A 25,305-nucleotide genomic window follows, 5' to 3' on the forward strand; every position below is an offset into this window, starting at 1 on the left:
AGATTCTTTTGTCTTTTGAGCTTGCCCTCTATTAATTATAACACACTGCTTCTCTCCATATACAGTAAGCACTTAATAAATGCTTATTGAGTTGAACTGAACCACTCAGAGCTAGGGCAAAACGAGTCAAACATCGGTATTGCATTCCCCTTAGAAAAAACAACGTGCCATCCATCCATCCGCACCATTTGTGGGCCAGCTATACAATGTCCCATTATTTGCTATAGTTTGAGCAGGTCCCCAACACTACCTAGGTCTGTCACCAAGAACCCTCTTGTGGGACTAGAAAGTTCATTCGGCATCGTCTCAGATCCCAGTGGGGAGGTTAGAATTGGGGGTACTCAGATGCGGTGGGCAACTAAGAGACGGAATGGATAAAGAGCTTGGCCTGGAGTCAGGAAGATTAAAATCAAATTTATATTTGCCTCAATTTCCCCAAATGAGTTGGGAAAAGTGGCAAACCTCTCCAGTATCTTTGCCAAGAAACACTTGCAAAAAAGGGGGTTACAGAGAGTTGAGCGAAACTGAACTATAACAACAATTAACGGATGTGGGTTCAAGTCACATGTGGTTCTTAAAATCAGCTGATAAACATTTATTAAGTGCTTGCTATATGCCAGGCATTGTGCTGAGTATACAATTGTGAAAAAGAGACACTGTCTTCAAGGAGGTTATAATCTCTCAGGGGAAGACAAAAGGAAGATGGGACACAAAGAAAGAAAGCAGAAGGTGGGGAGGGGGAACATGGAGAAGTTCAAAGGAATGCAGCTTGGTGAAAGTGAGGAGACAGGTATGCTTACATGGAGATTTTGGAGATATGTCTCCATCCTACAATCAGATGGTCTGCTAGGATTAGAATCTAGGAGCCCAAATCCAGTAATCTGCCTCTAAACTAAACTGCAAGAGCCACTGGTTTTCGTCATTCTTATTTCATTCCCAAGTTATAGATGATGATCCCAAAACTCTGGAGTTTCTGGGCCTCACATTTGACAGACTATCTCTGCTTTGGACACTGGCTATATCCCCTCTGCTGCCTGATCTCTCTGCCCTGCTATCCTCTGGGAGCTTCCACACTCTGTCCTTTTAAATGACTCACATTGTTTAATACTTAGCATCCTCCTCTTCAGAAACCAACCAGAAACACCTGAGGGAGACCAGCCCTTCTCCTTCATCGAACCCAAGACCTTTGGCTGGCTCAAGGAGTTGCCCTTATATGAAAAGAAGTATAACCCAGGTGGTCCTCAAGGAGAAGTGATTAGGGCTACCTCTCAAAAGGACCTTTATTGACCCATTTCAATTTTCCTAGCCCAAAGATCATAAACAATGATCCTTTGTGCCAAAACTCTTACCTCATTGAACCCTGAAATCTGATATAGTTTCTGAGCTTTTCCTTGGGGAATTAAGTTCTTCCTCACTTCCATCTCTAAGAATCCCCTAGTTTCTTTCTAGTCTCCCAAAGCCCAAAGTTTACTTCTAGGTATCCTAATTCCCTTAGCTGCTGCTGGCCTTCCCTCCATTATTTTTTATTTATTTATAACTTTTTTGTATTTTATTATTTGATATATTTTCCCAAAAAAAAAGAATGTAAGTGCCCTGACGACAGGAACTATTTCATTTTTTGTACCCCCAATGCTTAGTACAGTCCTTGGCACATAGTAAGTAATTAATCAATGCATTAAATCATTGATATTGACTGAGTGAATGAATGAATGACTTGAAATGTGAAATTATTTTTAAAATCCCATCCTATTGCTTTATGAATCAGTAGTCTGTTACTTCCCTTTGTGAAATTTCTTTATGTCACATAACTGCTATTAAAAATAGCCAGAAGTGATCTTATTCCATCCCTCCTTCACTGCATAGACTTCTTCCATGTTATATCTCAGCTCAATGAAGTCCGTGAAGGCCCTTTAGCATTTCCTCTCAGGAGTCACATCTGAAAACCTCTTTCAAGTGAGAGGGATAGAGTGGCTACATAGTCTCTTGAGCATTTTGATTTTGTTCAGGGCATTCAGGTGGGTACAAATAAGCCCTTCTGGTAAGGTAACTGACATGGAGTTTGACATTTTGGAGACTTTTGAATGTCCCAGAGTAGAAAAAGAAAAAGAAAGGTCTGTAGTTATACATCTTCAATCTGATCTAGGAAATGGACAAAGGCTTATTAAATTTGAAGATAATTCAAAATAGTATTTACAGAACTAGGATCCAAAGAGATCTCAACAGGCTAGAATAATGATCCAAATCCAATCAGAAGAATTTTAATCAGAAGCTATGTAAAGGTAACCATGGTGTCCAGGTTCAAATTCTACTGGCTGACACATGCAGGCTGTGACTGTCCAAGTTACTAAATCCCTCAGGGCTCTGAACAACTCTAGCCTTTCACTTGAAAATCAAAAAAGTGTCCAATATGCATTGGTAAAAGGAGTTTCCTCGACATGAAACTTATATCAATGAAATCATAGTCCAATTCATGTTCCATATGCAAAGCCTTATCCCTGGGTTCAAAAAATAAACTGAACAAAAAAAAATGCAAAAGGCACAACTAACCAGCAATTCACATGAACAAAGATTTAGTGGATCCTAAAAAATTCAAAGTTAAGCTCCATAAGAATTAACTATATACTATGATGTCTGAAAAAAAAAAGTCAATCTTATGTTGTACAACAGAAGCATAATGTCCTGACTATGGAATTACTAATCTCCCTGGTTCACAGTGTTGTATTTAGTTTTGTGGCCACATTTTTAGAAAGATATCAAAAAGCTAGAAAAAATGTTGCAGAGAAGAAAAGTTAAAACCATGCCACAGAGAATTAATTGGTTGTAAGGACTAAGCAAAGTTACCCTGGAGAAGAGAAGAGGAGCCAATGATAAGCATGATAACTGTGATTTATTTTTTAAATTCAATTTTCATCTCTTTCCTACCTTCGCTAATAAAAAGAAAACGAAAGCCCTTATAGCATATATACATAATCAAGCAGAATAAATTCTTGCAATAGTTGTGTCCAGAAGAAAAATGGCTTTTTTTATCCTGAGTCCACATGCTAGCTATCTTTAGAGGCACTGCAGTTAACCTGAACTTGGAATTAAAAGACTCAGGTCCAAGGCCTAGTTCTAATAGTTAAGGTCTCTCTGATCGTGGGGAAATTGTTTATTACTTTGAACCTCAGTTTCCATATCTGTAAAAAAGGAATAATTGTATTTGCCCTATGGAGTTCATGGGAATCCCTTTGTAAACTGGAAAGCACTAAATCAATGTGACTGATTATTTATTCACGTATTGGAAGGCCTGCCATGTGGAAGAAGAATTAAATTTGTTTTGTTTGGCCCCAGAAGACAGAACTAAGAGCACGGGGTTGAAGTGAAAGAGAGGCAAGGGTTGACTTTATATAAGAAAAAACATCCTAGGAGAGCTATCCAAAAATGTATTGGCTGCCTTGAGAGACTTACCCATTCCTGGAGGTCTGTTAGCAAAGGCTAGATGACCACTTTTTGGTAAGTTGTAAAGGAGTTTTCTGTTAGATTTTCTTCAAACTCTAAGACTGTAATTTTTTGAAGCTACTTGGATGTGAGTGGAATTCCCTGGAAACAGCTGGACCACCTGGCTATACCTAGAGTCATAATCCAGATTTAGTTCTGCCAGAACTCATTATCCCTCTATAACTTCAGGGGTTAGAGAGTATGAAATTACTGAAGTGTCCTATATTTCATTCAACTCAAAAAGCATTTGTTAAGCATTTTCTAGATGCCAGCCACCATGCTAACCCTGTGGGATACCAAACAGCTCAATGCATGCCCCCCAGGGTACAAAGGCATCAGGAAGAACAGGTATAACCTTGCTGGACAAAAATCACTCTTCCACACACAAATTGCTCCGGGTTGGTGGGACACTTCAGACGTTGAAGGTGGGCAGGATTAAATATATATGTGAGGGATTTGAGCCTGTAAATATGGCGAGGACAAATAGCATACTAGGGAAGGATTGTGTGGAATGAATGATGACTTAGTATGCTGATGTACCAAAAGACACAGGCTGGTAGGGCTGAGAAGCAGACTAGGAAGAAGCTGGGGAGTATTGAGAATGCTGTCTGTGGGTTCAAGGGAAAATAAGTTTGGATGTAATAGCCTTAAATATCAGGAGAAAAAGATAGGCAGGCAGACAGACAGACAGACAGAGACAGAGAGAGAGCAGAAAAAATGCAAATTCATTAAATATAATGGGATGAGATTCATGTCTAGAAAACAGAGATGGAATTATACACAATAGAAACAAACCTAACAGGCAGAGGGAGAATAGCATCACATATGTATAAAGAGGGCATACTTTTGTAAGGAAGGAAGTAAGAGTAGAAACATAATAGGAACCATTCAGGATAAAGCTAAAAGAAGAAAAGTAGTATGGAAGAGAAGATAGAAGGCTGGTCTGAGAATCAAAGAGAACCTATCATCTCCCTGAGTTCAAATCTAGCCTCAGATGCTACTTAAGGAAGTTTTCTTATCTGCAAAATGAGCTAGAAAAAAAAATTGAAAACTAATCCCAGTATATTTGCCATGAAAACCCCCCAAAAAGTCACAAAGAGTTGGATACTATAGAAAATCAAACAGAAGAGATGACACTATATTGTGGCCCCAGTTTCCACACGGAAATAATAAATCGCTATCATGGCCTGTATCTGTCTTATTTGTATTCACATGTTTTTGCCCCAATTACACTGTGATCTCCTTTAAAGTAGGAACTAATTTTTTTTTGCCTTTCTTTGTATCCCAATAGGCATAGTGCCTGGCATATAGTAGGCATTTAACAAATACTTATTGACTTATTGATTTCTAGCCTCCACCCAAATAAAAGAAGAAATGGATATAATTTTGATGTAATTAATACAATTTTTTTTACCAGATTTGTGACTTCCTTGGTCTAAGACATTGGTAATGAGCTGTACCAATGCAGAATTGTACTTGAACCAAAACAGCCTGAGAGAGTCAGTCCCCTGAGGCACTGAGAGGTATATGTCAGAGGCAGGATATCAATTCTGGTCTTCTTCACTCCAAGGACAGTTCCCTATTCACTGTCTTATGGGGATGGGGGAAGGGAATGCCCAGTTAGATAAAAGATATGAATGATGCTTTCTAATACAGATGACAAAATTGGCACAGAGACTAGCTAAAGGAGGAACAGGGGCCCTTCAATTATCTGCATTCATTTGGATTCTTATCCTGCCAAGGTGGGGCACCAGATGAAATTTTAACCGGCCTTGCTAAAAATTTAATTCCACAGAAGATGAAGGAAGCAACAAGAAAAATGGCACAAAGCAGCAGCAAAGAAGCCCCAACTCTGAATCACACAGCATCATGAAGAACAACAAATAAACTCCTCAACAGTACTTCTCGTGTCCTTCACCAAATACCTCTTTATACTCATAGTCTCTTCAGGGTCCCATTCTATCCTCATTCCCTTTCACAAATTACAACCAGCCTGTGTCCCTTGCCTGCACAACATTCCCTTTCTATTACTGTTATTGCTATTTCTCTCTATTATTTTCTCCCTTCATCTTCCACCTGACCTGTTCCCCCTATCACTCTCCTCTGCATGGTATAATTCTGGGGTTGAAGATACAAGAAAAACCCCAGGATTCCCCTAATCATATTCCAGAAAGTATATACTCTAGGAAAAATATCTATAACTGCAAAGGTAAGCCCAGCATGATTATTCAAACTATTCATCTCTTATCTGGCATGGTGCCCATCAATAGTCACAATGTGCCCGCTGTGGCTTATTATACATCACACATGATAGACCTAGTCTCTCTTCCCTTGTTCAAAGAGCTAGGAGTATGTCCCCACTAAGTAAGAATTCTCCTGCACTCCATTTCTTAAGTTACCCAAGCCCTTTTAATGGCACCAGACCTATCCTTCTCTCCCAAACCCCTCTGCCTTCCAGGGAGCTAGGGGTTAACACTCCCCATTTCTTTCCCTCTGATGCTAACAATTTGCATTGTGTGTGTGTGTGCGCGCGTGCGCCCGTGTGATGTACAGAAAGTAATGCACCAAAAAAGGCAAGCCCTGAGCCTCCAGCTGGAGGCGGTTGCTAAGAGACAGAGGATGCCCAGCTGGAATTGTGACTAAGGTTTCTTGTCTGTGCAAGAGTTGGAAAGGAAGAGAAAGAACGGGTTGGCTGTGATGAATCTCAGCTTCAATCATATTCTGCCAGAGGGAGAGATTTCACTTAGGATTAGAGCCCAAGACTGGTCAACCTATCAGCTCTGGACAGAGGTGGGCTCCTGCCAGAAGGAGTAGTCCAAACCATGTGCCCACTGCTTTCTCAATTCCTTAAAATATTCCACCCCCAACCTCACTGAAAGCAAAGAGGAATAATGCTTAAGAGGGAACTAAAGTTACATTAAAGCAAGCCATTCTGGTGTTTTGTTTTGTTTTAGTTAGATGCTGTGGGGTCTAAAACTTCATCCTTGTTTAGTCCTCAAATGTATTTCCTGGGTGCAAACCAATCAACAAGCATATATTAGGCACTTCCTATGTGCCAGGCAGTGGGAATTTTGTGCTCACATCTCAAGTTTCCTTGTCTGTGAAATGAGGGAGCTGGGGGGAATGACCACTAACATCCCTTATATGATCTTATATCTTTTGAATCATGATAAAATGAAATCAAAGAAAACCTTTCGCTGTCATAACCTTTAGAATTGCTTAGTTCTGACACCTAGGGTAATGAAAGAAGATTGTGAAAACTTTCAACAAGAGCTCTTGCAATTAATTATGAATTATTCAAAGCATCTCATTAGCCCTCAAAACAAGGACAATAGTACCCACCTAAGTAAAGTAGACAGTAGGAAGGTGGTATCTTCCTAAACAAGGAAGGCAATAGGAAGATGGTATCCTCCTAGGCAAGTAAGGCAATCAAAGTGGTACCTTCCTAAGTGAGAAAGGTGGTAGAAAGGTGGTATTTTCTTGAGTAAGGAAGATGGTGGAAAGTTGGTACCCACCTAAGTAAGGAAGGTAGTAGAAAAGTGGTACCCACCTAAGTAAGGAATGTGGTAGAAAGGTGGTACCCACCTAAGTAAGGAAGATGGTAGACAGGTGGTATCTTCCTGAGTAAGGAAGATGGTAGAAAAGTGGTACCCACCTAAGTAAGGAAGGTGGTAGAAAGGTGGTACCCACCTAAGTAAGGAAGATGGTAGACAGGTGGTACCCACCTAAGTAAGGAATGTGATAGAAAGCTGGTACCCGCCTAAGTAAGGAAGGTGGTAGAAAGGTGGTATCTTCCTGAGTAAGGAAGATGGTAGAAAAGTGGTACCCACCTAAGTAAGGAAGGTAGTAGAAAGGTGGTACCCACCTAAGTAAGGAAGGTGGTAGAAAGGTGGTACCCACCTAAGTAAGGAAGATGGTAGACAGGTGGTACCCACCTAAGTAAGGAATGTGATAGAAAGCTGGTACCCGCCTAAGTAAGGAAGGTGGTAGAAAGGTGGTACCAGCCTAAGTAAGGAATGTGATAGAAAACTGGTACTCGCCTAAGTAAGGAAGGTGGTAGAAAAGTGGTATCTTCCTGAGTAAGGAAGATGGTAGAAAAGTGGTACCCGCCTAAGTAAGGAAGGTAGTAGAAAGGTGGTATCCGCCTAAGTAAGGAAGGTGGTAGAAAGGTGGTACCCGCCTAAGTAAGGAAGGTAGTAGAAAGGTGGTATCCGCCTAAGTAAGGAAGGTGGTAGAAAGGTGGTACCCGCCTAAGTAAGGAAGGTGGTAGAAAGGTGGTACCCACCTAAGTAAGGAAGGTGGTAGAAAGGTGGTACCCGCCTAAGTAAGGAATGTGATAGAAAACTGGTACTCACTTAAATAAGGAAGGTAGTAGAAAAGTGGTACCCACCTAAGTAAGGAATGTGGTAGAAAGGTGGTACCCACCTAAGTAAGGAATGTGATAGAAAGCTAGTACCCGCCTAAGTAAGGAAGGTGGTAGAAAGGTGGTATCTTCCTGAGTAAGGAAGATGGTAGAAAAGTGGTACCCACCTAAGTAAGGAAGGTAGTAGAAAGGTGGTACCCACCTAAGTAAGGAAGGTGGTAGAAAGGTGGTACCCGCCTAAGTAAGGAAGGTGGTAGAAAGGTGGTACCCGCCTAAGTAAGGAAGGTGGTAGAAAGGTGGTACCCACCTAAGTAAGGAAGGTGGTAGAAAGGTAGTACCCACCTAAGTAAGGAATGTAATAGAAAGATAGTACCCAACTAAATATAGAAGACAGTAGGAAAGTGATATCCTCCTAAACAAGGAAGGTAGTCCTAAGCATGAAATGCTTGGAGGGTGATTGCTCACCTCATCTATTGCAGAGATGCAGCTCTGATGCCTGATGGGCAGGATGGATAGAGGGGTCTGCCACGATCTGATTGAGCTATAGTCACATGCCTCTATTTGGAATTTCCTTATTCAAACCATCTGCTGGGGTAGTCTTTGCTCTAATAAATAGCTGTCTTAAGATAGAACTCATGGAATAGTTTGCTCAATCTTAGATTTTTAAACATTACCCTTGCCCTAGAATTTTTTTTACATAACAAGAAGCTTTTGGTTATCAAACGGTGCATACCCTTTGATCCAGCAGTGCTACTACTGGGCTTATATCCCAAAGAAATACTAAAGAAGGGAAAGGGACCTGTATGTGCCAAAATGTTTGTGGCAGCTCTTTTCGTAGTGGCTAGAAACTGAAAGATGAATGGTTGTCCATTAATTGGAGAATGGCTGGGTAAATTATGGTATATGAAGGTTATGGAATATTATTGTTCTGTAAGAAATGACCAGCAGGATAAATACAGGGAAGCTTGGAGAGACTTGCATGAACTGATGCTGAGTGAAATGAGCAGAACCAGAAGATCACTGTACACATCAACAACAATGCTGTGTGAGGATGTATTCTGATGGAAGTGGATATCTTCAACATAAAGAAGATCCAACTCACTTCCAGCTGATCAATGATGGACAGAAACAACTACACCCGGAGAAGGAACACTGGGAAGTGAATGCAAATTGTTAGCACTACAGTCTATCTACCCAGGTTACTTATACCTTTGGAATCCAATAATTAACGTGCAACAACAAAATGGGATTTACACACATATATTGTATCTAGGTTATATTGTAACATATGTAAAATGTATGGGATTGCCTGTCATCTAGGGGAGGGAGTAGAGGGAGGGAGGGGAAAACTTGGAAAAATGAATACAAGGGATAATGTTATAAAAAAAAATTACTCATGCATATATACTGTCAAAAAAATTGTAATTATAAAATTAATTTAAAAAAAACCAAGAAGCTTTCGGGCAATTTGTTCTTATGACAACAAATCCTTGTACCAGTCAGTAGTTCCAAATAAGTACATTTAAAACTTATCTGATCAACTCTGGATTGATGGGATATGGGCTATCTATAGGCCAAGGGTTTTAGATCCCAAAGAGTCCAAGTTAGCATCCTAGCTTGAGACTGAAACATCTGTGGTCAGTACAGCATCATGGAATGTATCCAAAGTGGGTGGACCACCCTATACCCTGTTAGCATCCTCTGGACCATGAGAATTAAAGAATCTGAGAATCCCATCTAAATTCCTGATCAAAGGTCAGTCCTGTAGTATTGCTTTTCAATTTCCAATGAAACAATAAAAAACATCTCCTCCACAATGACAAGGCAGCTAGGTGGTACAATGGTCAGAGCTCTAGGTATGAAGTCAGGAAGACTCATCTTTCTGAGTTCAAATCCAGCCTCAGACACTTATTAGCTATGTAACCCTGGGCAAGTTACAACTCTGTTGGCCCCAGTTTCTTTAGAAGAAGGAAATGGCAAACCACTCTAGCATCTTTGCAAAAAAAAAAAAATTATATATATATTCAAATGGGTACATGAAGAATTGGACACAACTGAAATGATGGAACAGCAAGAGCAAACCACAATGGCAAAGTCATAGATGTTTGGGTGTGACATCTTTTGATATTAGAATATCACAAACATATTTTCCCATAAAAAAACATTCCTTGGAGTCTTTGTCAAAGATCACAGGATCATAGAATCATTAATTTAGAATATAAAGGAACCTCAGAGGTCATCTAGTTCCTTTTACAGTGGGAAAAATGAGGCCCAGAGAGATTAAGTGGACAGTTAATAAATGCAAGAGATGAGATCTGAATCCATCTTCTAACTCCAAAGACTTTCCATATGCCTCTCAAACCTAACAATGGATTTAAATGGTTACACCACAGCTCTCAAACAATATGATAATTCTATGTGATAAAAGTTGCCTCTTCATGTCTTCAGAAAATAATCCAGGTAATCTACACCAGTGCCAGCTGAGATCATAAACTTAGACTTAGAAAAGTATCCTGTAAGTTAAACTTGAACTAAAGTAGTGGTTGTATAAGTGGAGAGAAGAGAATATATACAAGAGATATTATAGAGATAGAAATATTTTAGGCACTGAATATGTGAGATGGGTGAGAGGAAGAAGTCAAGAACAACATTTGTTGTTTATCTTCTCAATGGGATGGGGAGGAATTGAAAAGAGGGAGAGAATTTGGAACTTAAAATTTTAAAAATGAATATTTTAAAGTGGATAACATCTAAATCGTAATATGAAGGTTTGAGAGAATGGCAATGTTTTTGGCAGAAATGGGGAAGTTCAGAAGAAATTTGGTGAAAAAGAAAATAAATTCTGTTGTGGACATGCTGAGTTTTAACTGCCTACATTATATCCAGTTGAAGACATCCAAAAGCTATCGAATGGATGCTTCATTGGAGATGGATATATTGATCTGCCTGTGGATGATAACTGAACCATGAGAGCTAATAAAATCACCAGACAAAAGTTTGGAGAGAAAAAGAGAAGAGGACCCAGGACAGAGCTTTGAGAGAAATGGGCACAAAAAAAATTATTCATCCAGGAAAGGAGATTGAGAAGGAATGGCCATGTAGGAGGAGAACTAAGAGAGAAAAGTGTCATGAAACTGAGAGGAGAGAGATAATACGGGATGTGGTCAACAGTGTGAGATGCTGAACCCCAAGGAGGATGAGGATTGAGAAAAGGTCTTTACAACTCTGAGATACCACTACACACCTGTCAGATTGGCTAAGATGACAGGAACAAATAATGATGAATGTTGGAGGGGCTGTGGGAAAACTGGGACACTAATAGAATCCAACCATTCTGGAGAGCAATTTGGAACTATGCCCAAAAAGTTATCAAACTGTGCATACCCTTTGATCCAGCAGTGCTACTACTGGGCTTATATCCCAAAGAAATACTGAGGAGGGGAAAGGGACCTGTATGTGCCAAAATGTTTGTGGCAGCTCTTTTTGTAGTGGCTAGAAACTGGAAAATGAATGGATGTCCATCAATTGGAGAATGTTGGGTAAATTATGGTATATGAATGTTATGGAATATTATTGTTCTGTAAGAAATGACCAGCAGAAGAAATACAGAGAGGCTTGGAGAGACTTACATCAATTGATGCTGAGTGAAATGAGCAGAACCAGAAGATCACTATACACTTCAACAACAATACTGTATGAAGATGTATTCTGATGGAAGTGGAAATCTTCAACATAAAGAAGATCCAACTCACTTCCACTTGATCAATGATGGACAGAAACAGCTACACCCAAGAAGGAACACTGGGAAGTGAATGTAAATGGTTAGCACTACTGTCTATATACCCAGGTTACTTATATCTTCGGAATCCAATTCTTGTACCATGCAACAAGAAAATTGGATTAACACACATATATTGTAACACATATATTGTTATATTGTAACACATGTAAAATGTATGGGATTACCTGTCATCTAGGGGAGGGAATAGAGGGAGGGGGGGATAATTTGGAAAAATGAAAACAAGGGATAATGTTATAAAAAAAATTACTCATGCATATATACTGTCAAAAAAAAAAAGAGAGAGAGAGAAAAGGTCTTTAGATTTTATAAGTAAGAGATTATTGGTAGCTTTGAGAGAGTACTTTTAGTTGAATGATAAGGTCAAGAGCCAGAATGAAGAGGATTTAAAGAGAGTGAGGAGAGAAAAGGGAGGGATTAAGTAGGGAAAGCTTTTTCAAGGAGTTTAGCTGAGAGGAGGAAAGATAGAACAAGACAGCTGGAAAACCATATGATATCTATTTATATACACCTTGATATGTGTATCACAGAGGCATCAAAACTTTAACCAGATGTGAATTTAGCCATCACTGGGCATTCAGGTCAAAAGTGAATATGTATAAGAGAACTTTTAACATTAGTTTGCCCATTATTATGGATAAGTATTTAAGCTCTTGCTATAGCTTCCCACTTACTTACTTGCAACTTATTTTTAATAAACTCTGTGTATACACACAATGTACATATGCATATGTATATATGTTGGTATATATGTGCACACATTTGACCAGAATCTATGTGTGTATTGTGGATATTCATGTGCTTGCATGTATGTGTGCATGCAGACCTTCCTTTTATCCCGTTCATTGCTACACAACAATGTTTAAAACATACAGTCCACACTGAAACAAAACCCCAGTTGACACAGAGAACAGTGGAGGGTGACATTTCCAAGAGCATTTCCCCATAATAATAAAGGGATAAAGTTATTAATCCCTTGCTCCAACATTCTCTATTTTAATTCTCCTTCGTATTACAGATGAGAAAAGTGGGTCTCACAGAACTTGGTGCATAGTAGGTACATAATAGATGCTTGCTGAACGAAGAATGGATGAACAAGAGTACAAGAGGCACAATAGAATAGTAGAAGGAGTGCTGAATTCAAACATTCAACAATTGGGATCAAATCCAGGGTCTGCTGCTTATTGAATTAATGAAAAAGTATGTAAACCCTCACAATGTGCTAAATACTAACCTAAGTGGTGGGGATAAAAGTACAAAAAATATATAAAATAAACAAATAAATATAAAAAATACAAAAAGCAAGTCATACTGCCCTCAAGAAGGTTACATTTTAATAGAGGAAGGTGATTCATAAGGGAGTAGTGCCCCAAGAAAGGTGATTTGGTCTGAGAAATTAAAGGTTAAAGAGAAGGAAAGATAAAGGAGAAAAGAGAGGAAAAATCTATGTGCCATGAAAATGGCTCGAGTAGGAATGTGGTAAGAAGTCTGGCAAGGGGTGGGGGTGGGGAGTGTACACTACACAGAAGCCCATGATCCCGGGTGCATCTGTTTCCTCATCTATGAAATGAAGGGGTAAAACTATCACCTCTGGGGTCCCCTTTCAGTTCCATAATATCTTTCCTATTCCTAAGAGTGAGAGACCCACTAAATTTTCCCCAGACAAAATCCTGCAATAAGAAACAGCAGCTGACATGGGTGGAAGAAGGATGGAGGGAACCAGTCATTGTCATGGACAAGAAAGGCAGCGAGAAATGGCGCCTCTTTGATAGCTGTGTCTCCGGGAGACTTGGAGACTTTAGGTCAAAGTGAAGCCCTAGCTACAGTCACAATCCATTTGCACCCCCTCCTCCTTTATGACACATTGTTTTTTCTGATAATATTTACTTTTTCTTGGGTTCCACCTTTAAGGGCTTAAACTGTCAAAGGTCAGCATCTGCTACCCTTTTTAACTGAAGTGGAGGGAGGGAGAGAGGGAAGGAAAAATGTGAAGACAAAGCGAATAAAGTCCCTCATGAAAGGCTCCATTTGCTTTTTCAGGGTTTGTAAGAAATAGCTGGAGAGAGAGAGAGAGAGAGAGAGTAAGTAGTACAGTGGGAACAGTGCTGGTTTTGAAGTTAGAAGACCCGGATATCAATCACCAAGGCATTTATTAAGTACCTACTGTGCACCAGGCACTGTACCAAGCACTTAGAAAAACAAAGAAAAAACAAAAATATCTCCAGCTTTCAAGGTGCTTCCGTTTCAGTGGAGGAAACAACAAAAATACATAAATCACCATTTGCAAGTTAAGTACAGAGTAGACGGAAGGTCATTTTTGAAAGCATGGCACTGAGAGCCGGAGGAGCTGAGAAATGTCTCCCACAGAAAATAGCGCTTGAGCTGAGTCTTAAAGGAAGCCATGGATTTGAAAAGTCTTTGGAGAGAAAGCATTGTGGGACTCTCACTCACCACCAATGTGACTTTGACACATAACTTTTCTGAGACTTGGGTTTCTCACCTACAAAACAAGAGGAATTGGACAGGGTGACTTCTAAGGTCTAACTCTAGAACACAATGTTATAGATCCTGTGCTCCTAGAGAAAAGGTAAAAAGTTGAGACTTTTCTTGGAGAATAAGCTACCCCAGACTAGACCTTGAAAGATGTCATTTGGAAATCTGAAGCAAAGCCAGATAACTAGGAGATCATGAGATCCAAATGGGAGAAGCAGACCTTGCTGAGAGTCGTGGGCTGATCCCCAACTATGTTTTATTTGAATTCTTCCCATGCCATTTAAGGATAGGACCTTATAATAGTGTCACTTATCAGGACTACCTATAGGATGCATATATACAGGGATATCCATACCTATACAGGTTATAGGTAGCCTGACTCAGTTATAGAGACATATAACAAATGAAAATTCTACTAAGTTCACGCCATTGGTTCAGTTCAACAAATAATTCTTAAACTACGTACAAGAGACTAATTGTGCCAAAGAAGCATAAATCCCACCAATTCTGGTTACTTGGTCATTCCTGGTCAAAAGTCTGAATTGAATTTCATGGCTTGAGGGGATCCCAGGGCAGGCAAGGTCTCCTACTCCTAATGTGCCCAATAGAGTAACCTGCTGCGTGAGGGCATCATGGACTTAAGAGTTTCTTGCCCTCCTATTTCCTTCTCTTCTCTCTCCCACCAGGCACCCAGAGAGGGGATCTTCCTTTTGCCCCCCAAAAAGAGGATCAGGCTCATAACAGCCTTTCATTTTCTGTGGAGCTGTCCATCTCAAGCCTATTAGGCAGCTCCTAATCCCCTTTTAAAATTCTGCAGCCATCTCCACTCCCCCCACCCCATTCTCAGCACACACATATACACACACAGAGCCATTCAAGCAGCTAATTCAAACAAATTCAGCCAGTGCTCTGAAAGCCACGGGTGGATGTGAAAATGCAAACAGGGCCTTCTTCCAGCACCGAGGCCTCCCAATCCCAGATTGATAGGGGGAGAGGGTAAACAGGCAGAACTAAATTGGCACACCATAACACAGGCCCTCTGCCAAACACTGTCGAGGCTCTCCTTGGGGGGGAGATGATGTTGCCAAATGCCCAAGGGGAAGAGGTTTCAAATGGAGATGCTGCCCTCAGTTCAGTCCCTTCTCCTTGGGGCATTAGGGTGAGCAGTTCAGAGAAGGGCTTATAAGCCTTGAAACTGGAAGAGCAGCTTAGACAAAGACTACGTGCTCCATGGCCAGTTAGAAAATTAAAGATTTAAAATCCAGTATCCAGGCAAGCTTGAATTTGGAAACAGAGTCACAAAATGCTGGAGCTAGAAGGGACTCTAGAAATTACCCAGTCTAAATAATGGCTTTTCCTTGGGGCTGGGTCTTAAATAAAACCCCAACACACAAACACACACACACATAATATAAACTTAATACAAATGATTCTGTCACCTTTCTAAAAATCTTACCCTCTGGCTAGATTTAAAGGAATATGTGTTGAGAAGGGGCATGGTAAAACATATTTCAAGGGCTCAATAGCTGAGCTAGTAAAAAGCCCTTGGTTTGTTTCTTGGTTAACTTAAGAGATGACAGAAGTCCCTGGGGAGAAGTAGAAATCCTAAAATCTGAGGACTTATCACTAGTGGCCGTTTTCCCTTCCAATACTGAAGACTTTAGCAGAGGAACTTAACCATAGCCTCAAAAGGGACATCTCTTAAAACAGGAAGAGCCAAACTTCTTCAATCTTGGAGATCTCAACAGACAGGACTGACCTCAGGGACAGCTAGAAAAACTATGGGCTTTAAGGCAATGCTGAAGCTACACGCAATTTCCAGCTCTACCTGAGCCTTCTAAAGACAAGCAAACAATAAACCCACAAGTAAGTATTCATTGGGCACCAAGGAGTAAGACCTTGTACTAAGTGCGGTAAGGGATTTTTTTTTTTTAAGTAAAAGATAAGATTCCTGCCTTGAAGGAATTTGCATTCTATTTGAGAAGATAAGACACATACATCACAAGCTCACTAACAAAGGCTGAATGACCACTTATTGGGAGTCTTATAAAGGGAATTCTTCTCTGTGCATAGGTTGGAACAGATGGATGCTGGGTTCTCTTTCAACTTTGAAACTATGGGATTCTGTTAATAAAAATAGGCACAAATACATAAGAACCAAAGGAGGCATACAGTCAGTGGGTGCTATAGAATGTTTAGAAAAAGGGGAAATCAGTGTGGGTGGGAGTAGTTAAGAAAAGCTTTGCAGAAGAGGCAAGACTTAAGTTTGACTTTTAACGGTGGATGGATGAGATTTACACAGATGGAAAAAAAGGGGGACAGAATGTACAAGCAGAAATGCATTTCTAATTCATTCACTAGCCTCGTTTCCCAGAAGAGGGAAAGCAGACTGAAAAAGTAGGTTAGGCCACATTATGAAGGTCAAGAATGCTAAAGTAAGGAGTTAAAACATTTTCTTGAGGGTGACTAGGAGCTACTAATCTAGTGTCCCATAAGAAACAATACTTTTTTACTCACTTAATGCTCCACTCTAAGAAGAAACAAATGATGTGAACTAGAAATGCTTAAATCCTTTGCCTGATATCTTCCTCATAACCCTCAGATCTCTGCATTCTAGTACCATCTACATGGATTTTTCAATACTGAGAACATTCCATATTTTGTACTGGGTTTGTGGCAGAGGGTAAATAAAGGCATCCTTGTGTGATGGAAAGAGTAGAAGAATTTGAATCTGAAGACTTGGACTCAAGGTGGCTCTGCCATCTACTACTTTCATGAACCACAGTAAATCATGTCAGCCTCAGTTTCCTCCCCTGTTAAATACTCGGCTCTCTTAGCAAGAATTTGCTAGTGTACAAAGTACTGTTCTTAGTCCTGGGAATGCAAACCCCCAAAAATCTCTCCTTGTTTTTTTTTCTCATTCTATTAGGGAATACAGCACACTCACAGCTAAATAAATGAATTTTAGCAAGGGGAGAATACCAGCAGCTATGGGGTTAGGAACTATCCTGATAGCCCAGGCTGAAAGAAGATGGACCTGAGCTGAGTCTTGAAGAAAAAAGTACTGAGCAACAGTAATGATGTAGAAATATATCCAAGGAATGAAGGATGAACACTGGAAATACATGGGAAACGGAGAGTCAAGATCAGTCCGGTTTGGCTAAAAACAAGAGAATCAGTGATAGCCATACTTACCTTCCCTCAATAGCCTTAAAGGGTCCTTGATAATCAAGCAACATTATAGCTGTAAATGGCTTTCTAACTATGAACTATGGCATAAACATAAGTCATCATAAAGAAGAGGAGAAAAGGCACTGATGAATGTAGATGAAACCATTGAAAATGTGGATGGTTGTGAAGATTTGTTTAGAATTTTCATTATTTAGTGATGTTCAGGAAGCTTTCGTGAGTTTCCCTGGACACTCAGACCCAGCTCAGTGATTCTCAAGTTTTTTTCAGTTCTGGGACCATGTGAGCAAGACAAAAAGAGCCCATGAACTATGAACACTACTTGTCTCCCATTTTCTACCACACAAAGAAACTCACCAGAATTCACAGAAAAACATATGTTGCTTTCTTGAACACCAGTGATGGCCCCATCCTAACTCCCCAAACTGTATCAGAAATAAAGGCAGAAGGCTTGTGATTTTAGAAACAAGAACACAATAGATACCAGCCTGCTGATCCTCTAAAGTACTTCCCCTCTAAAAGTCACTGCTCTGGGGACTCTGAGGGAGTAGAGAAAAGCAAAATGTACTAAGAGGAAGAAACTCTCTTAGGGCCCAACTTAGGTCATAAGCTCATAGATACAGGATTAGGAAGGACCTCAAAAGTCATTTAACCTAAATCTTTAGTAGTGGAAACAAGTTCTTAGAAAGTCACATGACTTCTTTCTGACCATTATGAGATAAGTTAGATGAGTGTTTCTATAATTCAGCCCTGGAGAACTTGGTTCTATACCTGTAAATGAATCTCAAATTCTTCAAAAGATACTATTAAGTCCAATATATTATTATTCGTTTTATATATGTCTATAATAAGCTATGATAATTAGCATTATTCCTAATAGCATCATTAATTCCCCTGCCTTCCGATAAAATCCGACCTGTCTTGTCTTGTGCTAGAGAGGGCTATATGTAGCCCTCTATTTTTCTCCTTTGTCGTTCAATTCAACAAACATTCGCTAAAACACCTACTATGTACAAGGCACAGGCCACTTGTGGCGAAATGACTGGCCTCAGAGTCAGGCAAATTTGGGTTCAAGCGAGGGGACCGCGAGGGTCTAATTTCTCAGTGCCCCGGCAACCTTTCAGTCTGCATGGGGAGAAGACATTTCACCACCAGGAATTCTTTATTCCATTGAAATCACTGGGTTTTGGTCTGCTATTGGATTTTATTTTATTTTCTTAAACCATCCCCCCTATGGTATTTGGCCACAGGGCGTCCCGACCATGGAATTTCTGGCTAGTCTGTGGAGCTGGAGGAGCATGGGACCCGGAGAAGGAGCACGCGAGGGACCGCGGCGGTTTCTGCTGAGGGGCATTGCCTCTGGCCCGGGGCTGGTCCCACCGAGGCGCCGCCGGCTCTGAGCTCGCCGCCTTATTTCCTTTCTCCAAAGAGGTGTGTTTGCTCGGTTCCAGGGGGCAGCTATTAGCTAACCCCATCATCAGCTTCCCCTCAGCCCACTCCCACCCCCGCCGGCTCCCCCCCACACCGAGCTATGTTCCTTCACAGACACCGAAGACGGCAATTGCCTGACAAATGGCTGAGGAGGTCCAGGGGACGCCCATTTCATTCTGTAGCTTTTATTGTGCCTGCCCTAAAACCAAATACCCAGGCCCCTGTCTCCCTGGTGACACCTGAAGGCCTCCGTTACCTAGCAACCAGGAATAATGGCCCCTGGGAAAAGCACATACAGTTTGGGGAGCTCTGGGTATCACCGGGAGCTCTTAGCTCTCGCAGGCAATGTCTGGAGGGAAACTCAAGCTGCTTGGTGAATTTGGTCTTTGCTCCCCATCACCCCACTGTAACTTTTGAGCTGCATTAACTCTCCCAAGCGAGGAAGCAGTTTACCCACCTGTGGAGTTATTAGCTGGCTCTTAATGGGGACAAAAGCCTCTTTCAGATTTTCTCCCTTCCTCCTTCCCCCTTGGCCCCCTTCAAACTCTCCTCCTTTCCCTCCTGTGGCTGTCTCAAAACACTTGATCTTCTTTCTTGCACGTTCACCTTACGCCTGCAAAAAGAGCCTTATTCTTTCTTGTCTAAAAGAACCACTTTTTAGTACAAAGAAATCGACATCATGCATCTATTCAATTAAGTGGCTCTCTATTGCCTGCCAGGTGAAGTAAAAATCCCTCTATCTAACGTTTAAAGCCTTCCGCGATCTCGACTTAAGAAATTTTCCTTAAGTGGGACTGTGCTAACTGGTGAATATACAAAGATCAAAGGCACCCAATCCCAGACACAAGAACTTCTATCTATTGACAGGCTGTGTATAGAGATAATACGAGGCAGTGCATGATGGGGAACAAAAAAAAAAAAAAAAAAAAAAAAAAAGATCCATTCAAAGTACTCCATGAATATGGCTCCATACCATCTCTCCAGCCTCATCCCTTAATGTTCTCATAACTCCTTTATGTATTTTATGCTCCAACCAAATTAGATTATTCTCTGCTCACAAAAAGTATTCCAAGTCCTTTTCTAAGGCTAAACCTGTTATGTCTGAATTCCTTCCCATTCTTTAGAGCATAATTCCAGGACTACCTCTTCCTGAAGCTTTTCTGAAACTCCTTAGCCAGTAATAATCTTCCCCTTTAGACCTCACATAGCACTATTTTGTAACTCAAACGCATTTAGCTCAAGATATTGTGTATTATAGCTAGTGATGTATTTTTTCCCCTTCTAGGTTGTATCTTTCATGAACCTGGGAGAAGTGTCACCTAATTTTTGTGACACTTGCAGCACCATGTTCCACCTATAGTAGACCTGTGGTAAAATTCTGTCATTGCTCCCTGGTTAACCATTGAGATCCATCAGCATCAAGCCCAGCAGATCCTAACATAATGATGTTAGGGCACAGGTATAGATTTCCTATCAGCAAATCTTCTGGTTAGAAGTTAGCTCTCCTCTCCCTCATACAATGAAGGCCGAAACCCTGAAATAACAGCTGAAAAATGACTAAGAACCTTCCTAGATCTCTATGTTTCATCTGTCCCTAATAAAAATCTCTATCATCCATCCCTAAATTCTAAGCTTCTACATTTAGGCTGCATCAACTAGCTTCCATTTTGAATAAAGTTATTCTTCTACAATACCTTTTACTATGAAGTTTAGTACTCTACAGACTCTACCCCGGTAATGATCATAACCCTCTCCTACTATTATCAAGATACTCAAAAGAAAAGCTAACATTATTGTTCCCATTTTACAGATGTAGAAAAAGTGTTTGTTTGAAATCAAAAATATCAGAGTAAATGTAGATGAATGTCAATTACAGAAATTCTGTACATGCTAACCACAGACAATTCTGTAAGCAGAGGGATGCAGAAGAGAAGTGAAAACCCAAACTAGGGAGGGAGTGGGCAAAATCCAGGAAAAAATGAGAGATTCTGGGCCAGAAAGGAGGAGAATAAATAAAATCAGACTCACAAAGAGAAAGATACAGGTCATCATGCTAGCAACATAAGAGGGAAGACTAGGAATTGAGGAAGGCTCCAACTAAGCAGGACTAGGGCAAGATATCACAGGCTCAGTCAGTCTACATGTCCTAAAACTATAAGATTTAAAGGCTAGAAGGGACATTCCAGTTAAACCATAAGTCATAATCAGGTCATGTTTCCTATCTTGCTTACTGGAATCTGAGAACCATAGGATCAAACATTGCCTCTGATACTTACTACTTGCATAACCTAGGGCTAGGCATTTAACCTTCCTTTTAAGACTTGGTCCCCATCTCTAAAAGGAGGGACTGGAACACCTCTGAGGTCTCTCTCAGCTCATTCCCTCCTGTCTTCTCCAGCAGATTGCTCCCTTTATAGCCAAACTCTAATCTTTGATCTCATCTTTTCTGCTCCTTTTAGTTTTCAGGAGTTATTTTCTACCTTAAGTTTTTGGATCTCTTTTTCCAATTGGTTGACTTTTCCCCATAATTTTCTTGATTTTTTTTAGATTGCTTATATTTTTCTTCAACCATTCTTATTTGATTTTTAAGTCCTATTTAAGTCCTCATTCTTCTTTTATTTTTAATAACACTATCTTTCTTGCTTCTCCTTCTTCATATCTGGCCATTCCTCAAGTCTCCTTTGCTCAGAATCTTCATCTAGGTCTTGCCTACTATGAGAGCAAGCAAACCCCAAAGCTCTGTCCTGGACCCGCTTATCTGCATAATCTCTCACCTGGTGATCCTAGTAGTTCCCATGGGTTCAAACTATATGCAGATGATTCAGATGTATATGTCTATATACATGTATAATCACATATACATGTATGTTGTCTGTATGTGTGTCTATATATTTAAACATACCACTTTCACTTTTTAAGTTTTGTTTTTTGTTTTATTTTTCTTTCTTATGGTTTTTTCCTTTTCTTGTGATTCTTCTTTCACAACATGGCTAATATAGAAATATGTTTAACATGATTGTATGTGTATAGCCTATATCAGATTGCTTGCTGTCTTGGGGAAAGAGGAGGTAAAGGGATGAAAGGAGAAAAATTTGAAACTTAAACTTTTACAAAAATTAATGCTGAGAGCCATCTTTACATGTAATAGGAAAAAATAAAATACTATTAAATGAAAAAAAAAAAAAAAATAGAATGTAAGCTCCCTGAGGGAAGCTACCATTTTGCCTTTTTTTGCATACCAAAGCCCTTGCTCATGCCTGGCTGATAGTTATCATTTAATAAAAGCTGGCTGACAGATCCTATGATTTAATTTAATTTAATCTTTTCATTGCACAAAGTAACTAAAAACCTGGGAAATGAAGTGAGTTGCTTAAGTTGAGCCAGTCAAAAATAATAAAGCAGTTCAAGGTTTACAAAGAACTTTCCGTACATTAGTTCACTGGGTCCTCAAACCTATAATTCTCTTGGCTCCAAGCCTAGTTCTCTTTCCACTCCACCAGGAGGCCTCTTAGAATAACAATGCCTTCCATTTGAATAGTACCTTTCCTTGATTTCTTTTAAGTTAGGTAGGGCAAATATTATCTCCTTTTGACAAAGAACTTAAGAGGCTTGTCTTAGGCCATGTGAGTAATAAAGGACAGGGCCAGACCACAGACTCTAAGTCTATTGCTCCTTTCACTACCTTACTGTAAATGTGTTAATCAGTCCCCATGCCTGTGGTCAATGAGTGGTCAGTTGGTTAAAGCATAGTGTCCACAAGGCTATCGGCTGTTTATTTACCACATGGCCTAATTTGTTACACTCAGATCTATGGCCACAGATGGTATCCCAGTCCCAGCCAGCATCCCCATAAATCTATGCCATCAGTTACTAGGGGGATTAAGTGACAGGGCATAAAAGATCAGCAAAAATCCATTACCATCCCTAAGAAGGGGAGGAAACAGTGACATCATGCAAAGTCGTATTATGTTAACATTAAAAGGCCGACACACCTTTTTTCATTTCTTTGTCTATGGGCATATGTCCCCCTCTGAAGTTCTGGGTAGATGCCTTATTATAGTATGGCTGCATCCCTCACCAGGGTTGTTGAATGCTGTAAATGCATGAATGCTGTGCCAGGGGAGTCCAATGCCCTGGCAGATCCTACCATCTTGGAAAGGCTTCAAATATGGGCTGAGTAATAGATATTCTGCCTGCTGTCTGAAGGCCAACCTAGCTTAGATTTAGAAAGACTTATCATCAAAGAGCTGGCTACTAGATACTGAATTGTTTTGGCCATAGCAACTCAAGAAAATGCTCTGCTAAGGTACAGAGGGGTTGAAATCTTCATTGACAAAAGAAATATCTTGTATCAATGAAACCTTGGAGTAGATGAACACATATATTACATACATATTTGTGTATGTGGATTTGCATCTGTCAGTCAATCAACTTCCAATAAGTATTTATGTGTCTACTATGAAGATTTATATTTCATAGCAGAGTCAGAAGGGACCTCAATTTGTTTTAAACAATTGAGTAAAACTCGGAGAAATAAAGTTTGGTCAAAGTTATCTACTAGTCATTGGCAGAAAAAACTTGAACCCAGGTCTTCCCAAAGTCCAGGGTTCTTTTGATTGCACAATACCAACTCTCTATTCATGTCTCACTCTACCAGTCACTGACCTGGGGAGAGCAGGCAATGAGAATTCCCATGGGAGAGGGGAGGGATGGAGAAGAACAGGACTCCCCTAATGGAGGAATGAGAAAGAAATGGAAACAGAGCTAAGTTATAATAAGCACATGGCACAATGGTTTGCCATATGGAGACAGAGGATAAATAGAGAAGTAACTGAAGCTGGTACAAAGTGATTGGTTAAGAGACTTGAAGTAATTTCTTACTAGTAAAGTAGTGGTTGGTTGGGAAAATAGATATAATTTTCTACTTGGTTGCATTGCTTATTTGGGAGACTACAAGAAATTACTTATTCAGCACCAGTGATTGATTGGGATAACAGAAACAATTTCATATTGGCCAGCAGTAATTGGTTGGGAGACTAAAAGCAATTTCTTACTAGGTACTGGTGATTGGTTGGAATAATAAAAATAATTTCTTATTGGCCAGCAGTGATTGGTTAGAAAATTAGAAGCAATTTCTTCTAAGCTCCAGTGAACGGGATAATAGAATCAATTTCTTACTAGGTGGCAGTAAGTAGATGGGATACCAGGAGAATTTTTACTGAAGGAACATCAGTGATGGGTTGGGAAGCTGCTCTAATTATCTGACTTTCAGTTTAGAATAAATCTCCCAAAATTGTGTGTGTGTGTGTGTATTGTTGACCTCCACTGGGAAAAAACAAGGCAGAACCAGTCCTAATGTAGAAACCAGACATTCATGGTTCAACAGTTCAGTCTAAGCTTGGTAATATCCTATCAGTCTCTCAAGGGACATAAGCTCTGAATTCCCCCAGCACCTCCCATGTACCTACCTATCTTACTATACTTTCACAATCCAGTTTGTATTATATTTACCTGTGTAATTTCTGAGATTTTATACTAGAAAATGACTGCCTTAAAGACAAAAGAGGGACTGTCTTCTTCCTTCTATTTTCCAATACCATTTATCCCAATGCAAGGCACATAATAGATAATAAATATTTGTTAAATGACTCTTAGAGAGAAGACAAGTTCCTTGTTGCTGACTAATAGGCTGAGGCTCAGGCTCCTGATGTATTCCCCAAAAGGGATTGTTCAGCAAGCAGGAGGGAAATCTGAAGAAACCCATTTAAATAGCCATGACTACTTCCTGCCTTCCATTTCTAGAAAAATGAGAAGGGGCCATCTTTGGTTACAAATGTTTCCCTTAGGCATAGTAAAAATTAATCCAGTTTTTCCTGTGTTTAAGAAACACACACACACACGTATATACGTACACAATGAATAGGATGAAAGACTTCAGGGAAGGATGTTGAGGAGGCCGCCAGCATATTTTAATCCATAAAGCAAGCTGTTTAACTGCCTAGATTCTTGGGCTAATGACAGTAGGGCTTAATTTAAAGATGAAGTCACTGGACAGGTTGGAGATATATAGATAGATGGACAGACAGACAGATAGATAGAACAATGGATAAGAAAGAAAAATAGGTAGATAGATAAATGGAAAGATAGATGGATTAATGGATAGATAGAGATAGAGAAATATAGGTGAAACACACTCCAGGTAGGTAGATAGATAAATAGATGGCTAGATGGATGAATAGATAGATAGAAATAGAAATGGAAATTTAGATAAATAGATAGTTGGAAAATAAATGTCAACAACTATGTCTGGCAATGGAGAGAAATAAAAATTTGTTATTGTGTGATTCTGCAATTCATTAATGAAACTGAATTCTGAAGAGTTGATCACTCCCTTTCTTAAACTGTCAAACATAAATATACCATTTGTAGCCAACTGGAAAATATTCTTAAAGAGGAGCACTGAGCTTTGAATGAGTAAACCTGAATTGCAATGTTCTTGGGATAAAAGATGCCTTACAGAGAGAGAAAGAGAGAGAGAGAAAGAGAGAGAGAG

The 25,305-nt window shown here is 39.9% G+C and overlaps 1 protein-coding gene and 1 long non-coding RNA gene across 2 annotated transcripts in view; one reads left to right on the forward strand and one right to left on the reverse strand.

Moving 5' to 3' along the window:
- Positions 1-25,305, reverse strand: part of SLIT1 (slit guidance ligand 1) — a 247,773-nt gene that overhangs the window by 164,137 nt on the left and 58,331 nt on the right.
- On the forward strand, positions 18,640-20,445 carry LOC141558564 (uncharacterized). The gene is made up of 2 exons (XR_012487094.1): positions 18,640-18,752; positions 20,038-20,445. It is a non-coding gene; the product is annotated as an uncharacterized LOC141558564 (long non-coding RNA).

Source organism: Sminthopsis crassicaudata, chromosome 2 (assembly GCF_048593235.1).
Source record: "Sminthopsis crassicaudata isolate SCR6 chromosome 2, ASM4859323v1, whole genome shotgun sequence".
NCBI lineage: Eukaryota > Metazoa > Chordata > Mammalia > Dasyuromorphia > Dasyuridae > Sminthopsis > Sminthopsis crassicaudata.